Source organism: Urocitellus parryii, chromosome 2 (genome assembly GCF_045843805.1).
Source record: "Urocitellus parryii isolate mUroPar1 chromosome 2, mUroPar1.hap1, whole genome shotgun sequence".
Lineage (NCBI taxonomy): Eukaryota > Metazoa > Chordata > Mammalia > Rodentia > Sciuridae > Urocitellus > Urocitellus parryii.
This window is the reverse complement of record NC_135532.1, coordinates 12,644,017-12,671,057: the sequence shown is the minus strand read 5'-3', so window position 1 is coordinate 12,671,057 and position 27,041 is coordinate 12,644,017. Positions and strand designations below refer to the sequence as shown.

The following is a 27,041-nucleotide window of genomic DNA, read 5'->3' as shown; positions in this document are numbered from 1 at the left end:
ACTACACAAATGTGTGGATGCCATGAGGCAAGAGTCATTGGGCGCCATTTTGGAAGCTGACTGCCAGAGGCCCTGAGGAATCTGTGTTCAGCTTCCACCTCTGCCACTCACAAGTTGTGTGTCTAGAGAAAATCATTTCATCACTGAGTTCCAGATTCCCCTCGTCTTTAAAATGGAGGTCACACCTAGATCATAATACCTACTGAGATAGAAATCTTGAATTCTACATAACTTGCTTATCATAGTCCTTGTGATCAGCATTTTTGAAAATCTGGAATCTTGAAGATTTGGAATTTCTTTTGGAAATTGAAGAAAATACAGTAAGGGACTCTGGCAGTTTATAAAAGCCTTGTGATATCTCATATTATTAAACGATGAAGCTTTGAATTGGAACTGTGCACCACATGTAAACAAAGGTCAGCACATTAAGGAATAACATTCTTTTTTAATAAAGGTCTTGGTCAGGGCTTCTTTCACTTTTAGAGTCCATATATGATTTTAATTTTTTCCTTCCTAAAAGGGGAAATCCAATCATTTTGAATCAGTGAAGACCAAATTCCTTATCAACTCTTGTTCTCAAATCTTTAGTAATCTCCCCAAATAGGAACTCTGTAGTGTGCAGCCTGGTGGGCTGTGTTGGAGGGGCTCCGAGACGCTGCCGATGGGTTTATTCTGTCTGCGGAGCAGATACTAAGGATCCCTGCACGACATTCCCAACTCTTCATGGAGATTTCAGAAAACTCAGCTCTTCGAGGAGTTTTAGAATGCTGACGTCAGCACCCTGACTTTATTGGACTTCACTGGACAGTAAAGAGAGCTCTCAGTTTTGGAGTGATGGCACATGTGATAACGTCACTGTTTTGCTGTAACTGATGATGAGGGGAGGTGGAGAGAAATTGGGTGTCTTTGCCCTGTTTTCTTCTCCAGCCTTCTGGTCTCACTACCCCCAGCCCCCAGCCTGTGCCCCTGCCCTCCTGCCCCCGCTGGCCAAGACCAGGCTCCTCAGAGAGGCCGAGGGAGCCTTCCTCTCTCACTCTTCCTGCCTCCACACCTGCTGCTGCTGATTGCCCTGGGTTCAGCCCTCCTTCCAGAAGCCTCTTGAAGGCGAAGGTCTACTGGGGTGCTAACCTGGGTTCCCACATTTCCACCGCCTTCCCCACTCATTTTGTTTGAGTATTTTGAAGTCTCAGGCTGAGTTCTAACTGCCTTAAATACCAAGCTCATTTCATTAGTCTCATGATCTGATTTTTATCCTCTTTTTACACAAGAGGAAACGGAGGCATAGAGAGATTAAATGACTTGTCTGAGGTCACACAGCTTGACAGAGCTGGAATAGAAGCTTGGAAGACTTTCAGTAAGTCTTCCCTAGTTATTGAGAGCAAGTTTACAGTATTTACACCTCTGCACTCAGCACCTTAAAAGTGCCCAGAATATAGTAGGTGCTCAGTGAAAACTTAAAAATTAACTCTCTTGAGTGATAAATTTTGTCATGAATCATTTCTTTCCATTTCTTGGTAAAATGTAGTCTCCCATGACTTCCTCAGGATGTCTGAGTTATTGCTCACCTTCTTCTCTGACCATTCTTTTGTGATTATGCCCTTAGTTTGCTAGATGAAAGATGAGCACGTTTGTTTAAAATTGTATATATATATATATATATATATATATATATATATATATATGCATTGAGAAAGGATGTAGTTTATGGTGTTCTTCAGATAGGACTAATACCAGTGATTTTTATTTTTTCCTTTGAATTTTTCTAATTTTCTGAAGTTCCCATAATGAATTTTTATTGCTCTTATAATTAACAAACTGGGTTACTTACACTGAGAAGATTAAACTATTTCTCAGAGATACAGATGTGAAAAGGGAAACCTTTAAACAGTCTTCCCCTGTGAATTAAGCTAGACTTGCACATATGTAAACAATCATGTGTGACATACTTTTGGCTATAGAACATGGCCTTGCAAATATATCCCTGTGGGACTATAGAAACCATCTACTCAGAGATCATTTTCTTCTCCCCACTTTGTTAACGGCCCAAAATGGAGGAATGTTAGATGAACTTGACACTTGTGGGAGGGGTGGCTTTCTTGGGAGTTATTTATCCCAGGAAATTTTTTTTTTTTTTTTGGTTTGTTTGTGGTTTGGAAGTTTAAGATCGTGAGATCTCTTTTCCCCACCAGTGGATGTTTTGGTCTGAGATAGAATAATTCATAAGCAGTGAGCCCTGACCCTAGGTCCCATTTCAGAATAGTAATTCCAAAGTCACATAAGTCCATCTCAAAGTGAGTATGAGGTCCAGGGTTGGTGGGAAGGCTCAGAGCCTGTGGCAGGGAGCCCCAGAGAGGGAATTGTTGCTTCTCTGAGGCTTTTAAGTTATTTAGCCAAAACTGCAGGGGATAAGACACTGTCCTTATGATGTGATTTCTTTTATTTAAAAAAAACAGCCATGCTTTGGGCACGCCGAGGTGCCTTGGTTTTCTAGCCACGCCCTGCTGATCGGCATGTGCCTGTACCTGGAGGAGTGGGACCGGAGCCTTTGTCCTGCTTGTCATCCACTCACTCTCCCCGCCACCCCCCCCAACTTGGTTCAGGTCCAAAGGCTGAGGAGGAAAGTGAGACAAGTCATCTTCAAGGACTGGAAAGGAAGACCACATAACCCAGCAGGAAGCATTTCCTGAACATTGCTTGGAAGTCTGCTGTGTGAACTAGAAGGCAAATAGCACACCGGAAGTGCTCTCCGTCCTGGTGGGGTGATTCCTGGTCGCATGCTCTCCCCACTGGTGCTGTGCTGGTGCTGTGCCTGGTGCCTGGCCTATATTTGTCCTCAGTCGCCCTTCATGGAGGGAGCCCTGCAAGCTCAGGCTCAGCCCCCCCCATCTTCATTGAAAATGTTGTCATCTCATTCATCTGGATTTTAAAATTACTTTTAATTTTTAAAAAATATTCATTAAAAGTGATTATCTGCTTAATTATTGAGTGTTTTGGCACCTCCTGGATTTTGCCTAGGGCCAGCGCTGGTGCCGGTCTTGCCTCACCTAGTGCCAAACAGCAGTCCCCAGGCAGAGGGTGGGATTCTAACCTGCCTCCTGCTCCTTCTTCAGCCTCTGCAGCACGTGATGCCTTGGGGCATTTCCAGGCTCCAGTGTGGTCTTACCCTTGTGTCTCACAGTCACCTTTCAGAACGCTTCTCTGTCCCTTGATACCCAGTTGCTGGTAGCCAGGTCACTTACAGCATTTTGGCTTTGAGAAACCGAAGCCCAGGCTGATGAAAGCTGAGAGTCACTGTGGCCATGAAGCCCTGTTTTGTAGCTTGGTGATAAAGGTTTGGGGTGGGGACTGGTGGTATATGTGTGTGTGGTGGGGGGGAGTATGGCTTTTACACTGAAGTCACATTATAAAGGAGCTATGAAGTGAGGGCTTTTCAGGGTGCAGATCATTACCTCTGGCAGGGGGTGCTGTGGGCATCACGAGCCGGGCTGTCTCTTCCCCTGCGTTCCTGCAGGTTGACTTGGGTAGACCAGCTGTCCTAAATCCATCACCAGGGAGCCTCATGCACTCGGCTGGGGAATTGGTTGTGTTTCACTGAGACTTTTTCTTTTTCTTTTCTTAATAAGAAAATAATCTTGTTTCTTTATAAATTTTTTTTCTCACTTTTTAATTACAAAAATAATAGGGTCACTGTCAGAGTGTTCAAAAATGAATAAAGAGAAAGCCATCAGGCAAAATACATGCATACACTTACTGTTGCTATTTACCACAACTCCACACACAGATTGCTTTTTTCATATTTATTTCGCTTTCTTTCCTAAGTTTTTAAAAACGGATTTTATTTTTTTAGACCAGCTTTAGGTTCTCAGCAAAATGGAACACAAGTTAGCCACTATATGTGCCCCCCTAAAACCAATTATGAACTTCCTACGTTTTCCTTAATTTGTGCATTTTTTACAATGTTTCCTTTTTCAAATTTATATTATATTCTACATATGTTTTGTGGACCTCTTTCTCCCCAGTTATCTTGCCTCAGTAATCCTTAAGTCAACATGATTAGGGTCAAAGGTCTTGTAAGGTCATTTCCTGTTGACCTTTCCTCAGAGGAAGGCAGCTCGGTTCACAGGATGGGAGGGAGGTCCCAGATGACTTGGGGTTTGAATATTTATAATGTAGAGATTTCCCAGGATGAGCTTGGAGGAATTGAGGGCCTATGAGGGCTCTCCCCTTCCTGTCTCTTTTATCACTTGACATTTTTTTCTCAACAGCATTTGGGGGAGGGGGCCTTAGATTCATGTGCTATATCAAGTGTTCAGCCTTCCTCATGAGTTAGAAAACAGAACTGGGGTGAGAGTGTTTCCAGAAAAGTCTTGTGTGTTAGAGGAGCACCTGAGTCAGATGCATTCCTCTGGAAGTTAATACGCCCGCAAGCTGGGGGTGGGGTGGGGCAGGGCAGGGCCAGAGGGAGCGGACAGTGTGGCAGGCAGGCAAGACCAGAGGCAGGACTAACAGCTCCACGGGGTGCAAGTGTCTTTCCCTTGTGCACCTGTAGACTTTGGCCTATTTTGTGCACTTTGCATAACTACTGCCTGAGGAAGGGCGTGGTCCCTGGTAGGTGTTCATTAAATCTTTGCCAAAAGAATAAAGAAAGGTGAGGCTCCCTCTTGGAGTTTCTGGTAAAAGTACCCTGAACCTCTCTCAGCTGTTGGTCACAGATTGCTTGCAAAGCTAAATTTATTCCTGGTCCTTGTTCCTGGAGCCCCTTCCTTTAGCTTCTAGATTCTGTTTCTACCTTTCTGAGGGATAGACCAGGTTAGAAGTGTTTTAACAACATTCTTGCAAGTCGGGAGCTACGAGACCTTAAGAACAAATACCCTTTCAGAGAGAAAAAATAAAAAAAATGCTTATTTGGGACTGTGATATCATACATCAGTGGCCTATAAATTAAACTTGGCCTGACCTTTCTAAATGCCCCATGATTACCCTTCTTTAGAGTAATTCTGAGTAAATTGCTGGATTGCCTGCTACCTTTCTGAGTCATGCTGGCTGGAGTCCTGTGCTGTGGAGAGCAGGGAGAGTTCTAGTAGCATTGACTGGGGGCGAAGGGAGGGAAGGGGGCCCAGGAAACCGGCACAGGGTGTCTCCTCCCTTAGCACTGGTTGATTTGCTTGTGGCCTCGGTCAGCTTCTAGGCAGTGGCCTTTGTTTGAGTCACATGGAGATGGATTGCACATCTGGACTCATTTACCTAACGGCCACCAGGTAGCATTTCCTGGGCTCCCTTTGGAAGAGGTGGAAAGGGCCATTTTGTTGTAGACGCACGATGGTGGGGGGGGGGGGGCTTGGAAGGCTCCTGTGCGAGCACAAGGCTGTGATTCTTGCCTGCTGACCGCTGGGCGTGAGACTGCTGATTTGTACTTGATTAAACAGCCAAGCGACACATCTGTGGCTTTAGCGCTACATTCCTACCTCCTGCTGTGAAGCCAATGAGAGCCTTATTAGTCTTTTGGAGAACTCGGATTTTTGTTTAATAGGAAACAAGGGGCTGTTTTCGTCTTAAGAACTGTGTGGCATTCTTCTTTCCTGCTGTTCTGGCTTCCTCCTCCCTGATCGGAGGTGCACTTCAGCGTGTGACAGGGAAGGGCTCCCAATTAGAGCCTGATCTGGCCAAGAGGTGGGCCAGTGAGACCTGGCCAGAGCAATGAGGCGATGATGGCTTCATTAATACCATTCATCTGGGAAACACTAGAAGAAAAGTGGGGTTTGCTTTTGCAATGCTAATGTTTGAGTCTGCTTTTGAGTTTATCTTTTACAAAGTTTGACACTATTGTACTTTGGCATATTGTTACTATAGGAAATGAACATTTTTTTTTTTTTGCAGGGGAAAATATCAGTGTTCACAATGCAGTGGGTGGGTGGGTGGGTGGGTGGGGAAGGGACTTGTTTAGCAAATAGTGGCTGTAAGCTGACACGGGTGAAGTTTCTCCTGCTTGAGAGAGTAGACTTTTTAACGCTGTGGCATCGTTAATGAACAAGCCTGGAAGAATCGTGACATGATGACATGGTTATCATTTAAAAAACATCCTTCCAGACCTTTTGCACAGATGGTGGCCTGCCCTGTGCTGTGTTGGGCCCTGCTCTTCCCATGTTAAGCTCTCTGATGGTTCCACATTGGTGCGTCCAGATCTGCCTCATTCTTTTTATTGGCGCAGAAAAAGAAAGTCACTGTTACATTATCTGTGAAGTTTTCCTCACTGATAGACGTTTAGGTTGTTGGGAACATTTTGCTGGTATAAGCAGAGTGGCAGTGAGCACCCTGGAGGTCACTTCTTGAGTAAATCTGAAATATAGATTCCTAGGCGTGGGATCCGTGGTCAGAGGGTCTTTTTGCTCTTAAAGCTGATAGACATTGCTGCATCGCCCTCTGAGTTGATACCCATTTGTCTTACAAACTCTTCTGTGGTGCTTGCTTTGGGCGAGGAACTATGCCGTATGTTTTACAGATCTGAAGAGAGATCATCATGCTCAGAGTTTCTGCAGAGGAGGAAACTGAGGAAAGAGGGATGAGGAACTCACCTGAGGTCCATCTCCAGCAAGTGGTGGAGTTGGAATGCACCCAGGCAGCCCAGTCCACTGTTGGTTCTTCGTAACTGCACCCACCTATTCTCCCCAGGGGCTGTTTCTCCCCATCCTGGGACCCCACAGTGACACCTACCTCCTTCACCTTTCCAAACCCGATCACACGGCTGCCAATTTTTCTTATCATTTTCCATTTTTCTTGTTACTAGTTGAGACGGGACACATTTGCATTTTCTTGTCTATTCATCCTCTGTTTCTGTCCTTTGCCCATTTTTCCATTGAGTTGTGAATATATATCTACATGTTTTCTACGAAGGAACTCCTTACAGATTAATATGGAGAAAATCAGCCCATCTCATACGTATTCCAGGTGATTTTTCCTACGTGGTCGTCTGCTGTTGGCCTTTGTGATGTGTTAGTTTGAAGTGACATGAGATAGAGATTCTGCAGTTTGAAAGCATTTTGTAAAAATCTCCCGATTTCTTCTAGAATTTCACGATTCATTTAAAAATGTTTGTGTTGTTTCGAAAGATAACCCTGGGATCTGGCTTTATCTGCCTGTAGATGAGAACTTGGTGCCGGGCGTTGTCCCGACTTGCTGTGACCACGGACGGCAGAGCTGTGTCAGGAGACGTTGGGTCTCGAGCCAACCTTGACTACTTTCCTTCCTTGCCCTGTTTGTGTCCCTGGAGCCGATGATTGTCTTCTTTCCTTTGCTTCCTTTTCCAGGTACTTACCCAGGTACTTACGCTGCATTTTCTTTCCATCCACTCGGATTGGTTGGATCCGCCAAGGCCCCAGTCTCTCCCCTGGGAGTCCCGGTCTGCAGGTTTTCCGGGCTTTTCTGGACAGGGTTGGCTTTCTCTGTGGCCTGGGTGGCATCAGGGACCTCACCTGCTGCTACTTGGGTGGGGGGGCCGGGGCTCCCCTTTGCCTCCCTGAACTCTGTCTCTGGAGCCGGGGTCTTGGTTTCTGTGTTTCTTCCTGTGTTGGGCCCTCTCGGTGGCATGTGGGGTGACCGATGTTTCTAGACCTTGCAGGACACGCAGATCTGCAGACGAGATGTTGAACTTAAAGGCTGTTCAGGAGTTACAGTTGACCAGGTCCCCTGCCTCGCTGCTACTGGCAGATGGGTCGGCCCTCAACACCCCACCTGTCCAGGGGTTCTGGGCCAGGCTTTGGTAACTCAGTGCTGAGCTCCAGGTCATCAGGGCCACGTGGAAGAGCTTCCTCCTGAGCCAGACTGCCCTACAGTTATGTTTTCTTCAGAAACTTTGTTTTTCCTGGAAATAGTTCACTTTTATAAAGCTTGCCCGATGCTATGTTTTGGATAAGTGTCCCCAAAAACCCATTATTAAAGGCTTGGTCCCCAGAGTAAAACTGTACTTAGTGGAACCTTTAGTAGGTGGAGCCTTGTGGGAGGCCCTTAGGTGGCTGGGGGCGTGTCCTGGAAGGGGACTGTGAACCTCAGTCTCAGTCTGGTTCCTGGCTCCATATATAAGTGGTCTGCTCTGCCATGTTTCCTCGCCGTGATGTGCTGCCCTTGCCAGGGCCCAAAGCATAGGACTGCCTCATCCTGAACCTCCAGAACCACGCCCTAATTCAACCTTTCCTCTTTATAAAGTTAATTGCTTCAGGTATTTCATTATAGAAAGGGGAAGCTAATACACTTGATTTTTGAATGTAGTCATTGCTGATTTTTCCAAACAACTTCAAGAGACCTGTCAATTTTCTTTGAAGTAGTGTTTACTGAACTCTAAACTGCAGTAACTGTAGACTTCCTTGACATCATTTTGCCCAGAGCCCCACTTTCTGTAGCACTGGTCTTCCAGTTCCTGTCTGAATGCCTGGTACCCAGTGCTCCAGGCCGAGTACCCACCCAGTCCTCACTTTGTACTTTGCTTTCCTCTCTTCCTTCCTTGGTTCCACTCTCCTTTCATGGCTTACGCCATTATTTTGATAGGACACATAATCCAGTAGCTTTCTCAGAAGGTAAAAGTAGCTACATTCCTTTTGAATTGTTACATGTGATATCTTTGGTGTAAGCTTGGATTTACTTGAAATTTTTACTGTATACAGGATTAGAAATTGAAACCCTTACCCTTGAAATTTCAAGGATAGTTCTTCATTGTCTTAAAACATGCTTCAGGGCTGGGGTTGTGGCTCAGCGGGAGAGCACTTGTGCCAGGCCCAGGGTTCGATCCTTAGCACCACATTAAAATAAATAAAATAAAGGTATTGTTTTTGGATAAGCGTTTTTGGATAAGTGTCCCCCAAAACCCATTATTATTGCTGCATTGCCTAAAAGATAAATATTAAAAAAAACATGCTTCATATATGACGCCCTATTTGGAACATTTATGGATTTTCGCTTAATTTCTCATATTTTTAAAGTTTCACAACCTCTACCGTTTATCTCAATGGGTTTTTTTTTTTTTTTAAATTATGTCTGCTGGGCGTCTGTATTCTGGAGACACTTGTCTGTCAGTCTGAGACAGTTCTTGAATTTTTTAAAAAAATAATTTCTTTCATTTCTCTCTTTATATATTATTTGACTGTTAGGCCTTTTGGAGGATTCTCCACTTTTCTGCTTTTTAAAATTTCCACCTATGTATATTTTGCTTGTATTTCTGAGAATTCTTCAAATGACGCTTTCAACTAACTATTAAAATAAAGATTTCAGTTGTCCATATTGTTAATTTCCAAGTACCATCTCTTCCTATATCTTAGAAGAAATATTATTTTTTCTCCCCTGGGGCCATTCTGGATTTTTAAAAAATCTTCTGTTCCCTAGAACGTCCCTGTGATTTTAGAAGCTTTGTTTTGCTTTAACTCTGCTTCTTCAGCTAAAGCCCTGACTGACCCTTGGCTTTCAAGAGCAGGGGTGGACAGTGAGGGACTGAGGCTTGGTGGGCGGGTGGTGTCTGTTGGTTTTCTTTCTAGTGGGGAAGCAGCAGCCCCTGGGTTTCTGAGGAAGCCCTCAGGTGTCAGCCGTGTGTTCATGGAGATTCTCTGAGAATTCCATCAGCCAGCCTGGGATGGGCCTGGGTGAACTCGGAGTGTTCTGGAAGCAGGATAGAGGAGGGTGCCCTTGGGCCCTGTGGTGCAATAAGGAGCCGCTTCCTCCATTCCCACTGTCTTGCCTCATTTTCAGCCTTGAATCACATGCTCTCAGGTGTCTGCTGTATGTGAGTCTCTGACCTCCCTGGTTCCATGTCTTTGTACAGTCAACCTCTGTTGGAGAGCAGGGCAGTTGGGGAAGGACCGTGGGGTATGAGGTCTGGCTTCTTTGTGCATTGACTACACCCTGTTCCTCTGCCCCTCAGACTCCCTTCAGCATGAGCCTCTTGGGCTCCGGAAGAGGCTGGTCCATGGGCTGGAGGCCCTGGGAGCATCACTTAGGCTGCCATCCGTGGCTTCTCTGGTCCCCCTCAGCCCAGAGTCAGTGAACTGTCCCGTTTGCTCTTGTGTGCTGCCAGCTACCTGTTCTCTGTCCTTTAAACAATCTGTCCACTGTCGTTTCAGTAGGGTTTTTAGTGGGAGAGGTGACAGAGGCAGGTGGTGAATCTGCCATGTTCAATTGGAGGTTCCTTTTCTTTGGCCAGGTAGAGTACGAGAGTGTGGCAACAGGTGCCTACAGGTTTCGTTATTAGAATTACTGTAAAAGCCGTAGTAATACCAGACCTGAATTATTTTTGAAATCATGCAAAATGTTTCAGGTCTTTGTAATTCGTTGAAGGCCATTGATATGATTGACTTAAAATCCCTCCTCCCTCCCCCAGGCAGCCTCAGAAACAGCTCGTTGGAGTGAATGACACGTTTGGTCCGCTGTTCCCGCGTCGTCCCCGCGCGTCGTCCCCGTGCGGGTCCGCACAAGCTCTGCTTCACGTGTCTCTGTCTCGTTTTCCTCCCCAGCACACAGAAAATCAGATTCAGCCTGCGAGGTTTTCTTTGCTGCTCTCCCGACTGCAGATGTCTCCGCTGTGTCTGAGGGTGTGTGCCAGCCTGTCATCAGCGCCGCGTTTTCTTCTGGATGGAACAAAGGAAGGGTGTCCTGCGGTGGGAGACACGGGAGAGTTTGAGCTGATGAGCAGCGACTGGGCCTGGGTAGGAATCCGCAGACCCCGGGCCTGGCTGCTGATCTCAGTTCAGCTGCTTTGAAGGTCTCGGTGACCTTGAGCACCCGGTGATGGAGGGGAAGGGAGGTCCTGAGTACAGGGTCTCCCTGGTTGACAGGGGGCTCGGGCTGGGCTCCCGCAGTTCCACTGGGCGGGTCTGGGTTGCTGGTCTCCTGAACCCCTCAGAATTTCCCCACTACCCCCAGGGGCTGTAGCCAAAAGGATGATTGCCCCATAGCGTCTCTAACCAAGCCCCTCGAAAATGCCCATCCGCAGAACCAACAGCTCCTTAGACATCCAACTTAAAGCAACCAGGAGCTTTAAGACCAGCTTGAGGGGCTGGAGATGTGGCTCAGCGGTAGCGCGCTCGCCTGGCATGCGTGCGGCCCGGGTTCGATCCTCAGCACCACATACCAACAAAGATTTGTGTCCGCCGAAAACTAAAAAATAAATATTAAAAATTCTCTCTCTCTCTCTGTCTCTCTTAAAAAAAAAAAAAAAAAAAAAAAAGACCAGCTTGATGGATGTTCGGAAATAGCCAAAATTGGGGAGACGGTCCCTGGTGGCCTCCACCTGGCCACCTCTGGTTTCTGTAGGCCTTGGGCGAGGTGCTGGGTCCATGTTTATGTTTTTGGAAGAGGAGAAGCTGCAGGGGGGAGCGAGCCTCTCTGCTGCCTTTGCACACTGTGCTGACTCTGCGTTTCTTTGTGAGGATTCTGCAGGCCTTGACGCGCATGTACAGGAGCAGAAGCCAAACCTCTCTCTCCTCCAACATCTGTGGGCTCAGGGGGTGGGGTCTGGAGCCCAGGGAGCGGGTGGGACACTTCTGAAAGCCGGGGTGGGAGACATCAGAGCCACAGCGTTGCATCGGCTGGCAGCCACCCAGTACCACGGCAGACCGACGCTGGGCCAGAAAGATGCGTTCAGGGTGCTGAGGATCACAGGGGAAAGCGTGCCGTCGAGGCGCGGGGAGTGTATGTTCTGCTGTTGTCCGGCCGTCTGTGGTCCTCCCGTCTTGAGCTCTGGTGTGGGATGGCTCTCTTTCCCACTCTGCAGGGCTGTGTCGCCCTCAGCCTTACGCACGGCCTTCAGTCAGGAAGCCTCGGGTTGATTACCCTTTGTCCCTGAGGGCTCTGTTCTCCCCAGGCTGGGCAGGGGCTTTTCTGGGCAGTTGGTGTCCACAGCAAGTTGGTCCTGGGTTCACTTAGATCTCAGGTGGTGCTGGTGGAAACTCCTTCAGGAGGAATTTGGCTATTTCCGAATGTCCATCAGCTGGTAGGAATGTCTTCAGGCTCTGATTTCATTGGCTGTAGGTTTCCCCTCCTGGACCTGGAGGCTGGGGGTCCTCAGGGGACCCTGTGACCCTGGAACGCAGCAGGCTTGGGAGGTGTCTGGGGATCTCATAAGGCCTCACTGGAAGCCTGGGCCATGGGAGGGGGGTGGGGGCTGCCTCAGTGAGTCCCTGCCAGTTAAGGACAGCACCAGAGTGTCACAGGTATAGCTCCAACGTACGAACAGAGTGTGTGGTTTGCCCCGTTTTTCTTACCTTGGTGTGGTGTGCACACTGTCCCATGCTGGCCAGGACTTACTGGCACAGGGGCCTTTGAGGAATAGAAAGGAGCCAGTGGGGGGTGGGGTAAAGAAGGGGAAGAGGGTAATGGGGAGGGTGCATGTGCAGAAGTGTCACATGGAAACTCTTCTATATAATCAGTATGCACTAATTGTAATAATAATGAGAATCATAATAATAATAGTAGGAGCTCGGGCCAGGGTTGCCTAACTGTGGCCTGGTGGTGCATTGCTTTGCCCTGGGTATAGGGGTTCGGGGGTAACAGGCATGGGGACCTGATGTGAGTAGGATAAAGCACCAGAAGCCACAGCCCTAGCTGGAGGCCCCCGTGCCCACCGGCTCGCTGTGTAAGAGGGGGCCGCGCTGACCAGGGACGGGCTCACCCTGTTCGCAGCGACTCAGGCGAGGTCTGAGGGATCCGCTGAAGCTCTGTCACTCAGAGCGTAGTGACAGGAAGGCCTTGGGGACTTCGTGGACTCCCTGGAGTCCTGACTCTCCTCCTACCTTCCAGCTCCAGAATGCCCATTTCAGGTCTTAAACACCTTCCGAGGAAGACTGAGAGGAGGATCCAGGTGTGAGCAGTCGAGTTCGTTCGTTGGTGAGCCCAGTGCCAGGTGCAGCGGTGCTCGGCGGGGGCTGCCCGCCCGCTGAGCTGTGCAGGTGATGGCCGTGAGCCCCATGCTGTTCACGTCGGGGTGTGCACCTCTCTGCTCGTAGGTTGGTGTCTGTTGACAGTGTCTTCACAGGTCGGTGACTGGGAGCCTTTGTCGACAGAGTCACAGGTATAGCCCCTTCTGGCACACATCGGGAGTTCTACATGCACACGAGTGTGATAACGGGTGCCTGCAGGTTTCATATTTTTTTTTGGTGCAGATTCCAGATGTGTTTGAAGACGCGGAGTGAGTGAAATAGCCTTTTGACAGCGTGACAGATTCCAGGAGGGCCCGGGAAATCACTGTAGGCGGCTCTGTATTGTCTTTGGAAAGACCTTCCTAGAGAAAGCCGCATGGGACATGTCAGAACACCTGGCCTGGGGCACCTGGACTGTCTGCCTCTCCACTGTCCAGCTGCCATGTCCCCTGCTTAAATGATCACAGGCAGCTGTGGTGGCGAAGCTTTAGGCCTAGCAGGGCTTAAGCCCTTTACAGATGTTCATTTGCTTTCTCCCCAAGTGCTGAGAGATAAGGGACACCTGAGGAAATGGAGGCACAGAGAGGTCAAGTGACGGCCCAGAGTCACACAGCTGGCAATGGACAGAGCTGTGATTTGAACCCACTCGGCTCCTGGGATTACGCGCTCCAACCTCTACCCTGCTTCTGACTGGCCATGGTGATAAGAGGGTGTGGGTCAAGGTTGAAGTTGGGCGTTGCATTCTCTAGAAGATGCTTGGGCCACAGACTGCCGGGGAGCTTGATTGATCGACTTTTCAGTAACCAGCCACTCTTGATTGAGGTACCTGTTCTGTGGGCCATTCACGAATAGGAGTGTAAAACGTGGTTTCTGTCCTCAAGGGCTCACAGCCAAAGTCAGGGTCTGGGGAATGGTCTTAGGAACACAGTTTGTGCAATCCGAGACACAGCTCCAGGGAGCCCGGAGTGGATTTGTCTTGGGAGGGGAACTGGTTGCCATCTGAGCGACAGAAGGTTAACCTCAACCAAACAGAGTCACAGGAGCCTGCAGCCCGGAAGCTGTCCTGCCTCATCCCTCCTGGCTCCTTAACTGGTCTCCATTATCCTTTCCGCCTCCCAGTCTTGGATCTGTCAGTCATTCCATCTTTCTCCCTCTCTTTCTGTCTTTGAAAGTAAAAAAAAAAAAAAAGCAAAAAGAAAAACAAGTTAATTGTAAAAGAAACACATAATATAAAATGTACCCTCTCGACTTTTTTTCATGGTACTGGGGATTAAACCCAAGGGTGCTCCACCACTAAGCCACATCCCCAGCTCTTTTTATTATCATTATTACTACCTACTACTATTTTGAGACAGGGGCTTGCTAAGTTGCTGAGGCTGGCCTCAAACTTGAGATCCTCCTGCCTCAGCCTCCAGACCCACTGGGATCATAGGCGTGCCCACCACACCGAGTCCTCTCTTCCGTTTTTAAGTGTTCAGTTCAGTCGTTCACTGTGTCCACATGGCTGCGTCCACAGATCTCGAACTTCATCTTGAACAACTGAAACTCTCTGTCCCTCTCCCTGGCCCTGTTCTGTGATCTGGGAAGCGCTAGATACCTTACAGGAGTGGGGCGGATCAGAGTTTGTGCCTGGCATCTCCTCTCAGCGTGGCATGCTCGGGACTCATCCACGTTGTAGGAGGCAGAGGACTGGCCTCTCTGGAAGTCCCTCCACTGTGCCTGCACCACCGTCTGGTCATCGGCCCTGGCCTGCTGGGGCGTCTCCCCCTTCTGGCTGCCCTGAGCCCCGGGTGGGGGTCTTGCAGACCTGCTGGCGGGTCCTGCCGCTGCCCTCCCAGCAGTGGGTGAGCCTGGCTCCCAGCTCCTGGATCCTGCAGGAGTTCTCTTCTCAGGGTGGGGCAGACGTCAGTCTCCGTCTTGAGCAAGAGCGAACCATCTGGTTCTTTTCCAGAACTTCCCCTCGGCTGACCCCTCTCCTTGCCCTGGGCTGGGTTCCCTGACAGGCATCCTCCTCGCGGACCCTCATTTTCCATTGGCTTCTAAGGGCCTCCGTGTCCTCCTGTGCCCAGGGCGGGCAGCCAGAAACACACCTTGTCACTAGTGTGGTTTATTGTCCATTTTCCCCGGTACTGGGCTGGGACCCGGGGTGCTTTAGGGCTGAGTTACGTCCCCAGCTCTTTGAAAGGGTGTTTAGAAGTGGGGTGTGCTCAGGGCAGAAAATGAAAAACTAAAATGGAAAGTAGCACACCCCTGACCTTCCCCTCCCAGAGATGACCACTAGCGACACTTAGTGCCCTTGTCACCTGGTCTTGATTGAAAGACAGGTCACACTGCATGTGTCGTTTCGCAACAGGCTTTCATTTTAATTTTTTTCCTTTCCTTTCTTTGGAGACTGGATCTTGCTCTGTGGCCCAGACCCATCTGGAACACCTAGGCTCACGGGATTCTCTTCCTCGGCCTCCTGACTAGCTGGGACCATGTCCTGTGTCACTGTGTCTGCCTTTTAAAATAAAAGTGACATGTACTCATTTTAAATTTCTGAAAAATATGTATTTTATAATGAAAACCAGTGGTGCCCTGTCTCCACACACGGATCCATCACACCTAAGAGGATCCTTTTCAAATGTTGTGACATTTTTGGTCTGTGTTTAAGTTTTGAAATGACATATTTATATCATTTGTTTCTAATTCTTCTTTCTTGGTCCTGGGGATTGAACCCAGGGCCATTCAACCTCTGAGCCCCATCCCCAGACCTTATTTACATTTTATTTTGAGACAGGGTCTCACTGAGTGGCTTTCAGGCTAATTTGCTGAGGCCGGCCTTCAACTTGTGATCCTGCTGCCTGGGCCTCCCCGAGCCTCTGGGATCACAGTGTGCCCCACTGCACCTGGCCATCCTGATTCTCAGTTTTTCAGATCAATGCCGTAAAGTGGCGCGTGCGATTTCTTTTTCAAATTCAGGCTTTACCTGCACACTCCCGGTGGTGGCGGAGAGTCAACCCACTGTGACCCCACCCCACGCCCCCAGCACTGCTGCCGGGCCACCAGGGAGGAGTCCTGGAGCAGCCTGTGGAGGGAGTGAGATGAGTTGTTGACAACAGAAGGAACAGCAGCTACTGGCCACTTCTCTGAGGGTCGCGATTCCATATTTATCTTTCCTTCCACTTTTCTTGAAATGGCTGCTGACCTGGGGTCACTTGTCCTCTAGCGGGGCCCTCACAGGCGGCTTGGCCTGTACATGGTGGTGTGTCGGGGGCTGTACATGGTGGGCTCTGCCTGCTGGGATTGGGTGGGAATCCACTTTTTTTCCGGGGACCCCCACATCATGCTGGTGTCACCAGGTCTTTCCTGCTGAGCTCCCCGGTTTGCAGGGACGCTTCTTTGACGCTGTGTGGGGTGTGCGCTCTGTTGCAGAACCCTGCGGTAGAGGCGGGCTAGAGGGGGTGGGGATCACAGTTTGGGGTACACATTTTGACTCGACACCCCATTTTCAGTACAGTGTTTGCTCCAGCTCTTGGCCGGCCCCCGTCCCTTGGTACACAGGTCCCTGGATTCAGCCTCCACAGAAGGGTCGCGCCCGGCTGGGGAGAGGCTGGTGTCTGCCCTGTGTGCAGCCCCTGGAGTCAGGACCGGGCGGAGCCGTCCCAGCTCAGTGTCTGTCTTCTGTCACTGACGTTCTTCTCCCTGCCGTCTTTCTCTGACCCCTTGTGGGTGCCGCCTTTTAATTGAACAGTTACCCTGGAGTGGGGTTTGGGAGCCACGAGAGATGCTCCCTGAACGCAGCCGTCTGGGTTCAAAGAGGAATGCTCTCTTCACTTGGTGACCATGTCCCTGGGACACTCAGGAGTCCCCCAAATGTGCATTCAAGTTCCCACGGAGTGGACCACGGTGTGTTCTGCTCTGCTTTGTTTTCTCACCGTGTTTCTAGTTTATTGGTGAAATCCCCCATTGGATGTCTTCATTGACCTTGCCCTGTCTCGACAGCTGTCTTCTTAGGGTAGATCAGAATGACCCGGTTCAGATATGGGTCTTTAGGACCCTTGAATGCATCTTTGCAGCTGGCATTTGAAAGAGCGTCCACTAGACGGGAAGTGAAGCCGTCCCTGCAGACGCTGCTGTCTGTGGCGCAGGCGTGGACATGTCTACTCCAGGTGGGAAACATCAGGGGAACCCAATTATCTCGAGTAATTCTCTCAGCCCACATGCTTTGAAGCCTAGCTATCTGAGGTCACATCCTAGCTGGGCGGCCCTGTGCAAATCACTCAACTACTCTGAAGTTGTTTCATCCCCAAGAAGTGGGAAATAACAGGAATAACAGCGCACGGATGGCCTAAGTTTAGGTTTCGCCTTTTGCTGGCCAAAATGGAACCAAAACCACTACAGTCTCTTTCTTAGGTAGTAAGGACATTTTTTTTTTTTTTTTTTTTTTTTGGTGGTTGTTGCTCTGAAAGTTAACTTGTTTGGGGGAACTGTTTTAAACTCACCCGAATCTCCCCATTTATAGAAGGGATATTAACATTTTGCAAACTCCATCTGGAACTTGCTACAGACAAAGTCAGAAGGATGGATGGGACCTTTACCGTACAGTAATTTTACTTAAAGGTATAAAATAAAATTGATTAAAGCAGAGAAAAGGAAACTGAAGAGAGACTGAGAGAATTCTGACTTTTCCGCAGGAGATTAGAGGTATCTTTTGGAAACCAAATTTATGAGAAAAGATGATAAATTTTAAGAGATTAGAATAATTCCTCATAAACGTCATATTTCAATTTGAGATATATATATACTTTCTCCTTGGAGAGTAAAAAAAATCAGTATCAGCCTTAGGCTGCCTCTCCTACCCTTACCTCCAAAATTTTATCAGTTAATTATGAATTTCACAATATAAAGGATTGTAACATTTATATTCTGTTCTAATACCACTTTGCCGAGCTCTTTGGCTGAGTCGTCCTGGGGTGGATTTAGCCTTTGTTGCCAGGCTTTTTATTATGGCTTTGCCAGTCCTGAATTTCAATTCTGACGCCCTCTCGGTCGGCTGGGTTTCACTGTCGGCTTGTTTATTGAGAGGTGTCCGTGGGTTCTGTCTCCCTTGGGTTCCTAACTCCTTGGCCACGGCTGGGTCTCACCAAGGATTTGGTCAGGCTCTTGTCCCCAGTGTTTCAGATGTTTCTCTCTCATTTTTTGTCTTGGATATTTCTGGAGGGGAAAGCCGAGGCCGGGTTGGTGTTCTTCTCCTTTGCTCATGACTAGCTTTTTCCATTGTTCATGCCCATGACATCGTTTCATTCCTTTTGAAGTTTAGGGTTTGTTTTAAAATCTTAATTTTTTTTGTACCAGGGATTGAAGCCAGGGGTGCTTAACCACTGAGCCACATCCCCAGCTCTTTTTTTTTTTTTTTTTTTTTTTTTTGGGACAGGGTCTCACTAAGTAGCTGAGGCTGGTCTCTAACTTGTGATCCTCCTGCTTCAGCCTCCCAAGTCACTGGGATTACAGGCGTATGCTTGAAGTTTGGACCTTTACAGTATGTTTGGCCACTGGCTGTTCTATGTCACTTTCCTGGAACTTCTTATACTGTGATATCTGCAGATTCAAATTCTAGCTGAAGGTTTTTAAGATCTTTTCATATTTTGCATATTTTCTAATGATGCTCACTTTTCAGGAATGTCGATGCCGTGTACCTTCCTTCTCTTGTTTCCTTCCAAATCCAGCACCTGTCCCTGCAGCCGTTCGTGTATCATCGTTCCTTTCTCGAGTGTGTTCCCTGGGTCTGGTTAGCAGGCGCTGCTTCCGTAATTTACCCCTGGAGTTGTGGGACTCCCGTTCTGCAACTGGCCTTTAGTCCATCTCTCCCTTCAGTCCCATCAGTCCACGTGAAGTCTCTTGGACTGAAGGTGATCAACCTTTGGGAACTTCACGTCTGAGCCTCTGTTCAGCTTTAGCATTTTTGAGTCAGCGGAGAACTCCTTTCTGTGAACTGCGTCTGTTGCCTTGCTTTCGGGGCCGGCTTCCTGACCCTTCACGCGGGCTCCTTGCTTGGGCGGATGCTCTGTCCCCACTGTCTGAAGTGCTTCGAGAGTTTCAGCAGTGGCCTCGGCATGTTCATTTTTTAGCAGCTCCTCTTGGTGACGTTCATAATGCACATTATTATGTGCCTTTGCCCGGGCCCCTATTTTGGGATCACTCATCTTCAAAGGTGGCCGAGCTGTGTGCCACAAGAGCCGAGGTGAGCCAGGCGCGGTGGCACACGCCTGACATCCCAGCAGCTGGGGAGGCTGAGGCAGGAGGATCACAAGTTCAAAGCCAGCCTCAGCAACTTAATGAGGCTCTTAGTAACACAGAGAGACCCTGACTCTAAATAAAATATAAAAAGGGGGCTGGGGGTATGGCTCAGTGGTCAAGTGGGTTCAATACTCAGTACCAACCAACCAACAAACAAAAACCACACACACACACACACACACACACACAAACCCAACAACAACAACATCAACAACAAGCTGACATGAGCCATGTGGGGGTTGGAAGGCGGGCCCGGAGGGGGCTGGGTCTGCTCAGACCCGCTGCCTCCTTGGAGCATCCTGTTCTTTCTTTTTCCTCGGGGGTAATTTGCCTTCAGTGTTTGGCTGGTGAGTCTCTTGTGCCCAGGCCTGAGGTGGACGTGGTGGCTGTCCCCGTTGCCCTTCCAAGGACAGGTCCAGGCCGGGCCCTAGGTACTCAATGCGGCGTCCACATGGTTTGTCCTTCCCTCCACCCTGGACAGCCGGCCAGATTTCAACTTTTAAACTACTCGAGGAGGGAGGCCGAAGGCGGGTTTGAAGACCCAACAATACGTTAACATGTCATTCTTAAATTGCCTGCTGGGATAGGGCATGGATTCTTTAATCATTGGGAAATTATTCACACTGTGGGGAAACGGGAGCATGCTGGGCCAGCAGCCTGCCCTGGCCCGTCCCCAGCCTCGCCACCGTCGGCAGGCGCAGAGAGAGTTCAGTGGCGGAATCCATCCACACAGCTCTGTCCTCACCTGTCCCCAGAGACCGCTCCCATCAGTCACCTCCCCCCCTCCCCTGCCCTTCTGCCTCCCGTCCCTGAAGGCCCTGACAGCCACCCTTCTGCCTCCCGTCCCTGAAGGGCCTGTCCTGGGCACACACGTCCGGGGACGTGTCTCTTTTGACTTTGTGACTGCCATCTTGCACTCAGCAGGGCGAGTTCGTGGGCCGTCCACGTCATGGGGCGTCACCACCGTCTTCTTCGAGGCTGGGCCACATTTTGTGTATCCACTCACCCCTCAGTGACACTTGGGTCCCTTTCACCTTCTGGCGGTGCAGGTGGGTGAACAAAATGGGACGTGTCTGTGCAACTCGGGAAGTCGAGTCGCCGCTTCGGCCTCAGGGTGTGACCAGAGGCGGGTTGCTGGACCTTTCGAGGTTTGTCGTACCAGTTCCCAGAGCCCAGGCGTCATGTTCACGTATCTCTAAGTCTAGAAGCTAATAGAGCTTTTCGAAACCATTGCCTGGGCTGCTCCTGTCCCTTCCCAGGAAGGTGACATGCTGCTGTGAGCTCCATCTTTGTGACTGTCTCACTCCACGTTTGAATGTCTGAAGTCTGAGCCTCACTCTCGGCCCAATCAAGAGTCCGGACGATGCTGTAAGAGAAGGCACAACAGGGAAAGCTCCCGATGGAAACGCAGGGTGCTCCAGGCTCTCCAGTAGAGGGGAGCAGGAATGGTTTTGGGGAGGATGCGGCATTTGAGATGATCCTTTGATGAAGGAAGAAAGTGTCATCAGGTGGGAATTTGGGAAACAGTCGTTGGGCAGGGTGACCAAGGGAGGTCGTGAGCCCTGAAGGGAAATAGAGAAAAGTCTGGAAAGATTGGCCTGGTGTCCCCTGAGGGGTCTTGAATGCAAGGCCAAATCACTCATTGCAAAAACCAGGTGGCGGTTGGAATCCAGGGGAGAGACCTGATGGACAAATGCAGACTGTCTTATTCCCATTTTCCTCTTGTAACTTCTGTGACCAGAACTTCTGTCCTCTTTTTTTATGTATCGCCTTTTTACCTTTATTAATACACGCTGCTAGAACGACGTGTGGTATGTGCGTTGGACACTCTTTGGGGAGTCAGGCAGCTTCTGAAGACAGTCGCTTGTGACTTGAGAAACAGGGGATTCCTGGGGGAGGAGATCTAAGGAGCTAGTCCCTGTGCCCAGAGCAAGCACATTCTCAGAGCTCTGAAGTCCCCTTGGGTGGCCGCAGGGTGCCCTCCGCCAACTTGAGCGTGGCCGTGGGCACCCCTCAGGGTGTGTGGCTCTTCCCGCGGCCTGCTGTCCTTGGTGTTTGGCGGTCTCCTCGTGCCCGGGGACCCTGTCCTTGACAGCCCTGAGTGTCCGAGACAGCCGCTGTGGAAAAGCGGCTCTGCAGATGTCTGTGGAGGTGTGTGTGACGGTGTGAAGTTGGAGCTGCACTGCCCCTGACCTGGCCAGCACCACCTCAGGGTCTCCCAGGGCCCCACGGTGGCTGTGAGGAAGAGGAAGGCTGAGCGCCCCTTGCTGCCCTTGGAGGACCCTCCTTTCTAGAGTCTCTGAGCAGCTGCCCTAGGGCGGTGGGTGGTGCTCAGCAGGAAGGGGTGTCCTGGTGACCCAGCACCCCCGGAGGCCCAGAGGGATTCCTTAGTTGACATGGGCCTAGGGTGTGCCGAGAACCCTGTGCCCCGTGGACTAGAGTGTTCTGCGGTTGGAACTTCACCTTGAGGGGAGACCACCAAGGCCCACGGAGGTTTTCCTGCCCAAAGGTGTCCGACTTCCTCCACTTCCGAGCATCCCTGTCCTCTGGGCCCGGAGGGAGCCCTTCCTCTCCCACCTGTCCTCTGATGCAGGCCTGCTGACCCCGATGCTCCCAGGGAATGGCTGAGTACCCCGATAGGGGCTGGCCGCCGGGGACATGCTTGTTAAAAGGACTGAGATCGCGTAATCTGTGGCCAAGTTCATGACCTCCGGCGCTCTGGGGGGCTGTGGAGGCAGGCTGAAGGTTGTGATGGTCAGAAGTGAGTTTTTTGGGGGCTCATTGTGAAACCATATAGGAAGAACACTTAACGTCTATTTAAGGCCCTTCCATTTCTAATCCGTCCTCAGAAGTCCTTTGCTGACCTAAGTCACCTTGGCCTGTTTCAAGCCAAGTTCATAGAGGTACCTGTTCACCTGCATCAGTGTCACCGGCAGAGGGTAACTGCTTTTGATGATCAGGGAATAATTAAAGATTCTTTTAGGAAACCTGGTTTTGTAATGAGCAGCTCAGAAAAGGATTTGAGTAAATGATGAATTAGTTAACCAGATTATGCAAATTGTAGGAAAAAAATTCCCTAACCAACCAATATATATTCAAATTAAATACATATTCAATAGAGAGACTATTTATTATCGCAATGTGTATTAAAAAAGACTTTTCAAGTCTGGCATAGTTGGATTTTTAATTTAAAAACTAGTTTGAGGCCTCACAATAATAAATATGTTTTGCATTTTTATTTTTAGTATCCTAGGGAAGATTTCAAGTGTGGATAAACTCTTGTCCCAATTTCAGGAGCAACAGTTGAGATTTGTGATTTCTCTTAACAAAAACCTTTCGGGTGATTCTAGTTGAAAAGCCTAATTGTTTTTACCTTGTTCATTGAAGTTCATCTTTTCATCCTACCAGGTTTCTTTTACTAGAAATATCTACATCTAGTAACTGAAATGTGCCCTGCCTTTCTTCCCTCCCTCCCTCCCTCCTTCCCCCCTCCCTCCCCCCCCCTCTCTCTCTCTCTCTTTCTCTCTCCCTGTTTTCATTGTCCTTCTCTCTCCTGCCTGTGCTCTGGTTTTTGTGACCATGTCTGCAATAGTTTTGTGTTAGCTTTTCTCCCTTTGAGCTGATCTGTTGAAGAATTGGGATGGTGGTGAGATTAAAGCAATCTCCACTCCTTTGTAAAATATTTGTAAAAGAAAATGAGCCTGTTCCCCTTTTCTGCAAGGTTATTGTGCATTGATACGGGAACAATTACCATGCAAGCCTTTTAGAATGGATTCTATTCAGTGTGGTGCCTCTACATGATCTTAAGAAGTGGCGAAAGGCTTTGGCTGTGCCTTCCAGGGGGATAGTTGTTAGACACCAGTGCTTAAAGAAACTCTACCTCAGAGTCTTCACCGCTCTCTGTGTTTGTTGTGTACCTCTTTCTGCCTTCCAAACTTAGGGGTCACCTTCATTTGCTTCTCATTAGAAATTTTCAGCTGCTGCCTTCCCAGCCTGCAGAGGTGGGAGACCTAATGACCTTTGGGGTCTATGACTATCATTTCTGTTCTTTTCTTTTATATAAAAGCAGTTACATGGATAGATTTTTGACTCCAGGATACCAATGACCAGTGCTGTAAATGGGTGAACTCTCCTGCCACCTTCCTAAACCCACATATGCCCAGTCCTCCCCAAGAGCAGACGCTGCACCCAGAACTTGGCAGCACCGCGACTGAGGCATTATGGGGACTCCCGCCTTGCCCCAGCTACCACGGTAACCTCTGATGCCATTTCTCCTACTTCTAAGAGCTCCCTTTGCAGGTCTGTTGGCACAGCTGACCTCTGAGAACTGGCCTGTGGTCTCCGCATCAAAATGCAACCGTAAGGGTCTTTGACCAGGTGGAATGAACACGGGGGACATTGAATTGGGCTTAAGAACATGCTTCTCAGTGCACAGGGCATTACACATAGTCCTTAGGCCTTCATAGTGTCGTTCAGCATCATGGCGGCACCGAGGGCTTTCCAGGGTGGGCTTGGGAACCCTTTCACTATGTAACCCTGGAACATGCTTTGGGGGTTCCAAGAATTCATCAATACAGAAGTAGATTTTTGCAGTATATCCTGGTCATGATCTGTAGGCTACCAAGATGAATTTCATCCTGATTATGAAGGCACTGTAAACCATTTCTTTATTTTAGCATTGCTTTCCTTCCTGCATTATAAAGTAAATCCAACCTTTCAGTTAAAGGAGAAAAATGGCTTTGAATCCTAAAACCCCAACAAGTTAAATTGTTTACATCTGATATCCAGATATTGTCTATGCTTCCACAGTCATTTGTGAAGCAATTGTGCATTCTTTTTTTTTTTTTAAAGAAATATTATACCAAGTGGAGTCTTCTATGTTGTAGAGTCTTCATGTGTAGAAGTTGAGCATATGCTGTTCTAGGCAGTAGAGGTATCGTAACTTGGTTAACCTTTCTTTGGGTGTTTTGAGTTGCCATTAATGTAAATAACACCACAAAGAGCTTGCTTGTGCTAATCGCCTTTTGGTTTCTTGGAATGATTTCTCAAAGCTAAATTCTTATAAATGGCAAATTGCGGGGAGCCTAAGGTATTTATGGTATTGGCACATAATCGATTTCTACAAGTGTAATATCACGTTGCCATCAATACTGACAACATTGGCTGCTACTTGTTATTTTTTGAAAAAATAATCCCTAGAAAATTTCTTTGAAGATTTAAAATTGAGGAAAATGACACTAATTCACCTATACAGGTAAAAAGACAAGACTTGGTCCCTCTAAGCTCAAACTGGTGTTTTTGTCCAATGGACTTTGCGAGATGCCTGTTTTCCTGCAGCCTGTACCCAAGCCACCAGTCACGTGTGTGCGCATGCACCTGTGTCCGCCCGGCAACCTGTCTTTCACAGCAACCTTTGTCTTTGGAGAATTAGGGTTGCTGAGTCCCCAAAACCAGACTGCGGTGTGATCATCTCCTTTCAGAGGAGAGCTGAGCTCCGGTGGAGGGGCCGGCCGCCTTCCGCACCTCGGCCTGTGGGAGTAGGTGGGATCGCAGACCCCAGGAGACGTCGTGGGGTGCAGCGTTTGCTCCTGCTGCACCTCCTCCGGGTGTTCTCTGCCTCAGTGATTTGTGATGTGCACACACTGATGCTTCACTGAGCAGTTAATAAGTGATATGTGGTGCCTTACAAGAATGCAGACTTTGTCTAGGATTCAGTTTAGGAAAATGTTCTTGAATCTTTCAAAACTCTCTGGGTGTGGCTTGGGAGGCTGAGACAGGAGGATCTCGAGTTCAAAGCCAGCCTCAGCAGTAGGGAGGTGCTAAGCAACTCAGTGAGACCCTGTCTCTAAATAAAATGCAAAACAGGGCAGGGGATGTGACTCGGTGGTCACATGTCCCTGAGTTCAATCACCGGGTATAGAAAAACCCCCCAAAACTCTTTGGGTGTGTTCTTAAAGTCACAGCCTACCTTCCTGTCTCCAGCCCTCGTCCCTGTCTAATGCAAGGTCATGTCATGAGCGTTTCTTCCAAATGCCCTTACTGAAACCCAGATGTGTTGAGGCTGATGAGCTCTGATCATCCAGCCTGGAAGTCTGTCAAAGATGGGAAAGGAGGTGATGGTGGCTTGATTTGCTTTTAATGAAGCCATCTTAGCTTCTACCAACCACCATTTCCCTTTCTAAGTCCTTTTATTTATAATGATCTGTTTGGACAGGCGCCTAGCAGGACATCCTGGTTTCTGCAACTACATAAAAATTAATGCATTCTTTAGTTTTCTGCCTGCCAGATGGATTTTCTGTGGCTTCGTCATGCTGTATAAAGTAGTCTTCCTGGATTTTTGTGTTGTAGAAATTTTGCATATTAATTTAAAGACCTAGCTACCATATTGGTTCCTTCTGAATACTAATAAGCTTATTGCCATTACTGTGACTTCTTTAACTTGTAATTGGCTACACTTGATTATTAGCACTGATCAAGATAATTATTAATCACAATTAAATATTTAATAAAAATTGTGTTGGCATGGTAATAACTTTTTTACAGTGGTCATAATAAATATAGAACTGTAGGGGTTTTCACCATTCATGTTTTGAGACCTACAGTTGAAGTTTTGCTATGTGGGCACATAAAATAAGTCCCTGCTGATGGTCATTCCTGAGTTCTACATGGGTTCCCTTTGTTGGTTGTCTACCCCAGAGCAGCTCGATTACAAATGAAATGCATGAATTATGTGATAGACTCTCCGTTGCTATAAAAAATACCTGGGGATGGATAATTTATAAAGAAAAGAGGTTTATTTTGGCCCACAGCTTCTGAAGGCCCCGAAATACAGCACCAGCATTTGCTTAGCTTCCGTTGAAGGCCTCATGCTGCATCTTATGGTGGAGAAGCTGTAGGGGAAACAGACAATCACAGAAGGGGCACAAAGGAAGCAGCATTCACATCTGCACAGGAGCTGCCTCTTGACAGTGGAGCCTCAAGGTCTAATTGCTTCTTAAAGGTGCTATCACCTCTCAGAACCATTACCCTGGGGCCAGGCTCCAACACAGGAATTTTGGAGACAAACCATATTCACACTGTGGCGTTCTCCTGGGATAATTCTAGGGAAAGCAGCGGACAGAGGAAGCTGAGAAGGTTGAGACAAGGGTTCGAGGAGAGGGTGGCTGGATTCTCTGTCCTTTTCTCCAGTGCACTCAGTTTTGAAGGTTGTAATTCCAGATGGCATTGGAACCACAAACCTTAGGCTCCTCTCCAAAACAGTGACACGTTAAGGCCTTCAGTGGGTGTCACATGACCTGGCACAGCTGAGCTGGAGCTCACGTGGGGTTTCCCCACCGCCCACAGGTCCAGAGCCCTGGCAGCCTCTGCAGGAGGGCACCAGTGTCCCCTGACCTGACTGGGTCTCATCTTCCCCTGCAGGCTCCCTGCCATGTGTCCCCCAGAGGCCCTGCTGCTCACTGGCCTCCGCTGGGTTTCCGCTTCTCATGACGTTCAGCCCTTCTCAGAAGAAGAGAAATGACAGTGACGCACAGTCCCCCTCCCTGTTGTGATGTATCCGTCCCTGCTCGCTCAACAGTGTGTGTAAATAAGGGCATGAATAAAGAACGGATGTTCAGTTTTTGGATGCCTTTGTGTCTCTGTGTGACCCTGGGATTTTTTATATTAATTATTTATTGTATGATTGACACTGTCTTTTCTGGCTGTAATAGAGTGGACAGTTTTCTGCTTGTTCCGTCTCAATTCTCAGTTTAAATCCTACGTGATTACAGTAGGAGGGGTTCTTTTTGTGTTTCATTGCATAGGTAGGATTTTATGGAGATTTTTTTTTTTTTTTGGAGGAGGCATAACTTTCTATTAAAAATGTTCTTG

The 27,041-nt window shown here is 48.5% G+C and overlaps 1 protein-coding gene across 5 annotated transcripts in view; it reads left to right on the top strand.

The window, feature by feature from the left end:
• Farp1 (FERM, ARH/RhoGEF and pleckstrin domain protein 1) overlaps nt 1-27,041 on the top strand; it is a 264,905-nt gene that overhangs the window by 15,285 nt on the left and 222,579 nt on the right. Inside the window, exon 2 of one of the 5 annotated variants that reach the window (XM_026399197.2) lies at nt 10,491-10,682. The exons of the other annotated variants lie outside the window; for them this stretch is intronic. The gene's annotated coding sequence lies outside the window, so the exon portion shown is untranslated. The remainder of the gene's footprint in view (nt 1-10,490; nt 10,683-27,041) is intronic. 5 annotated transcript variants of the gene reach the window in all.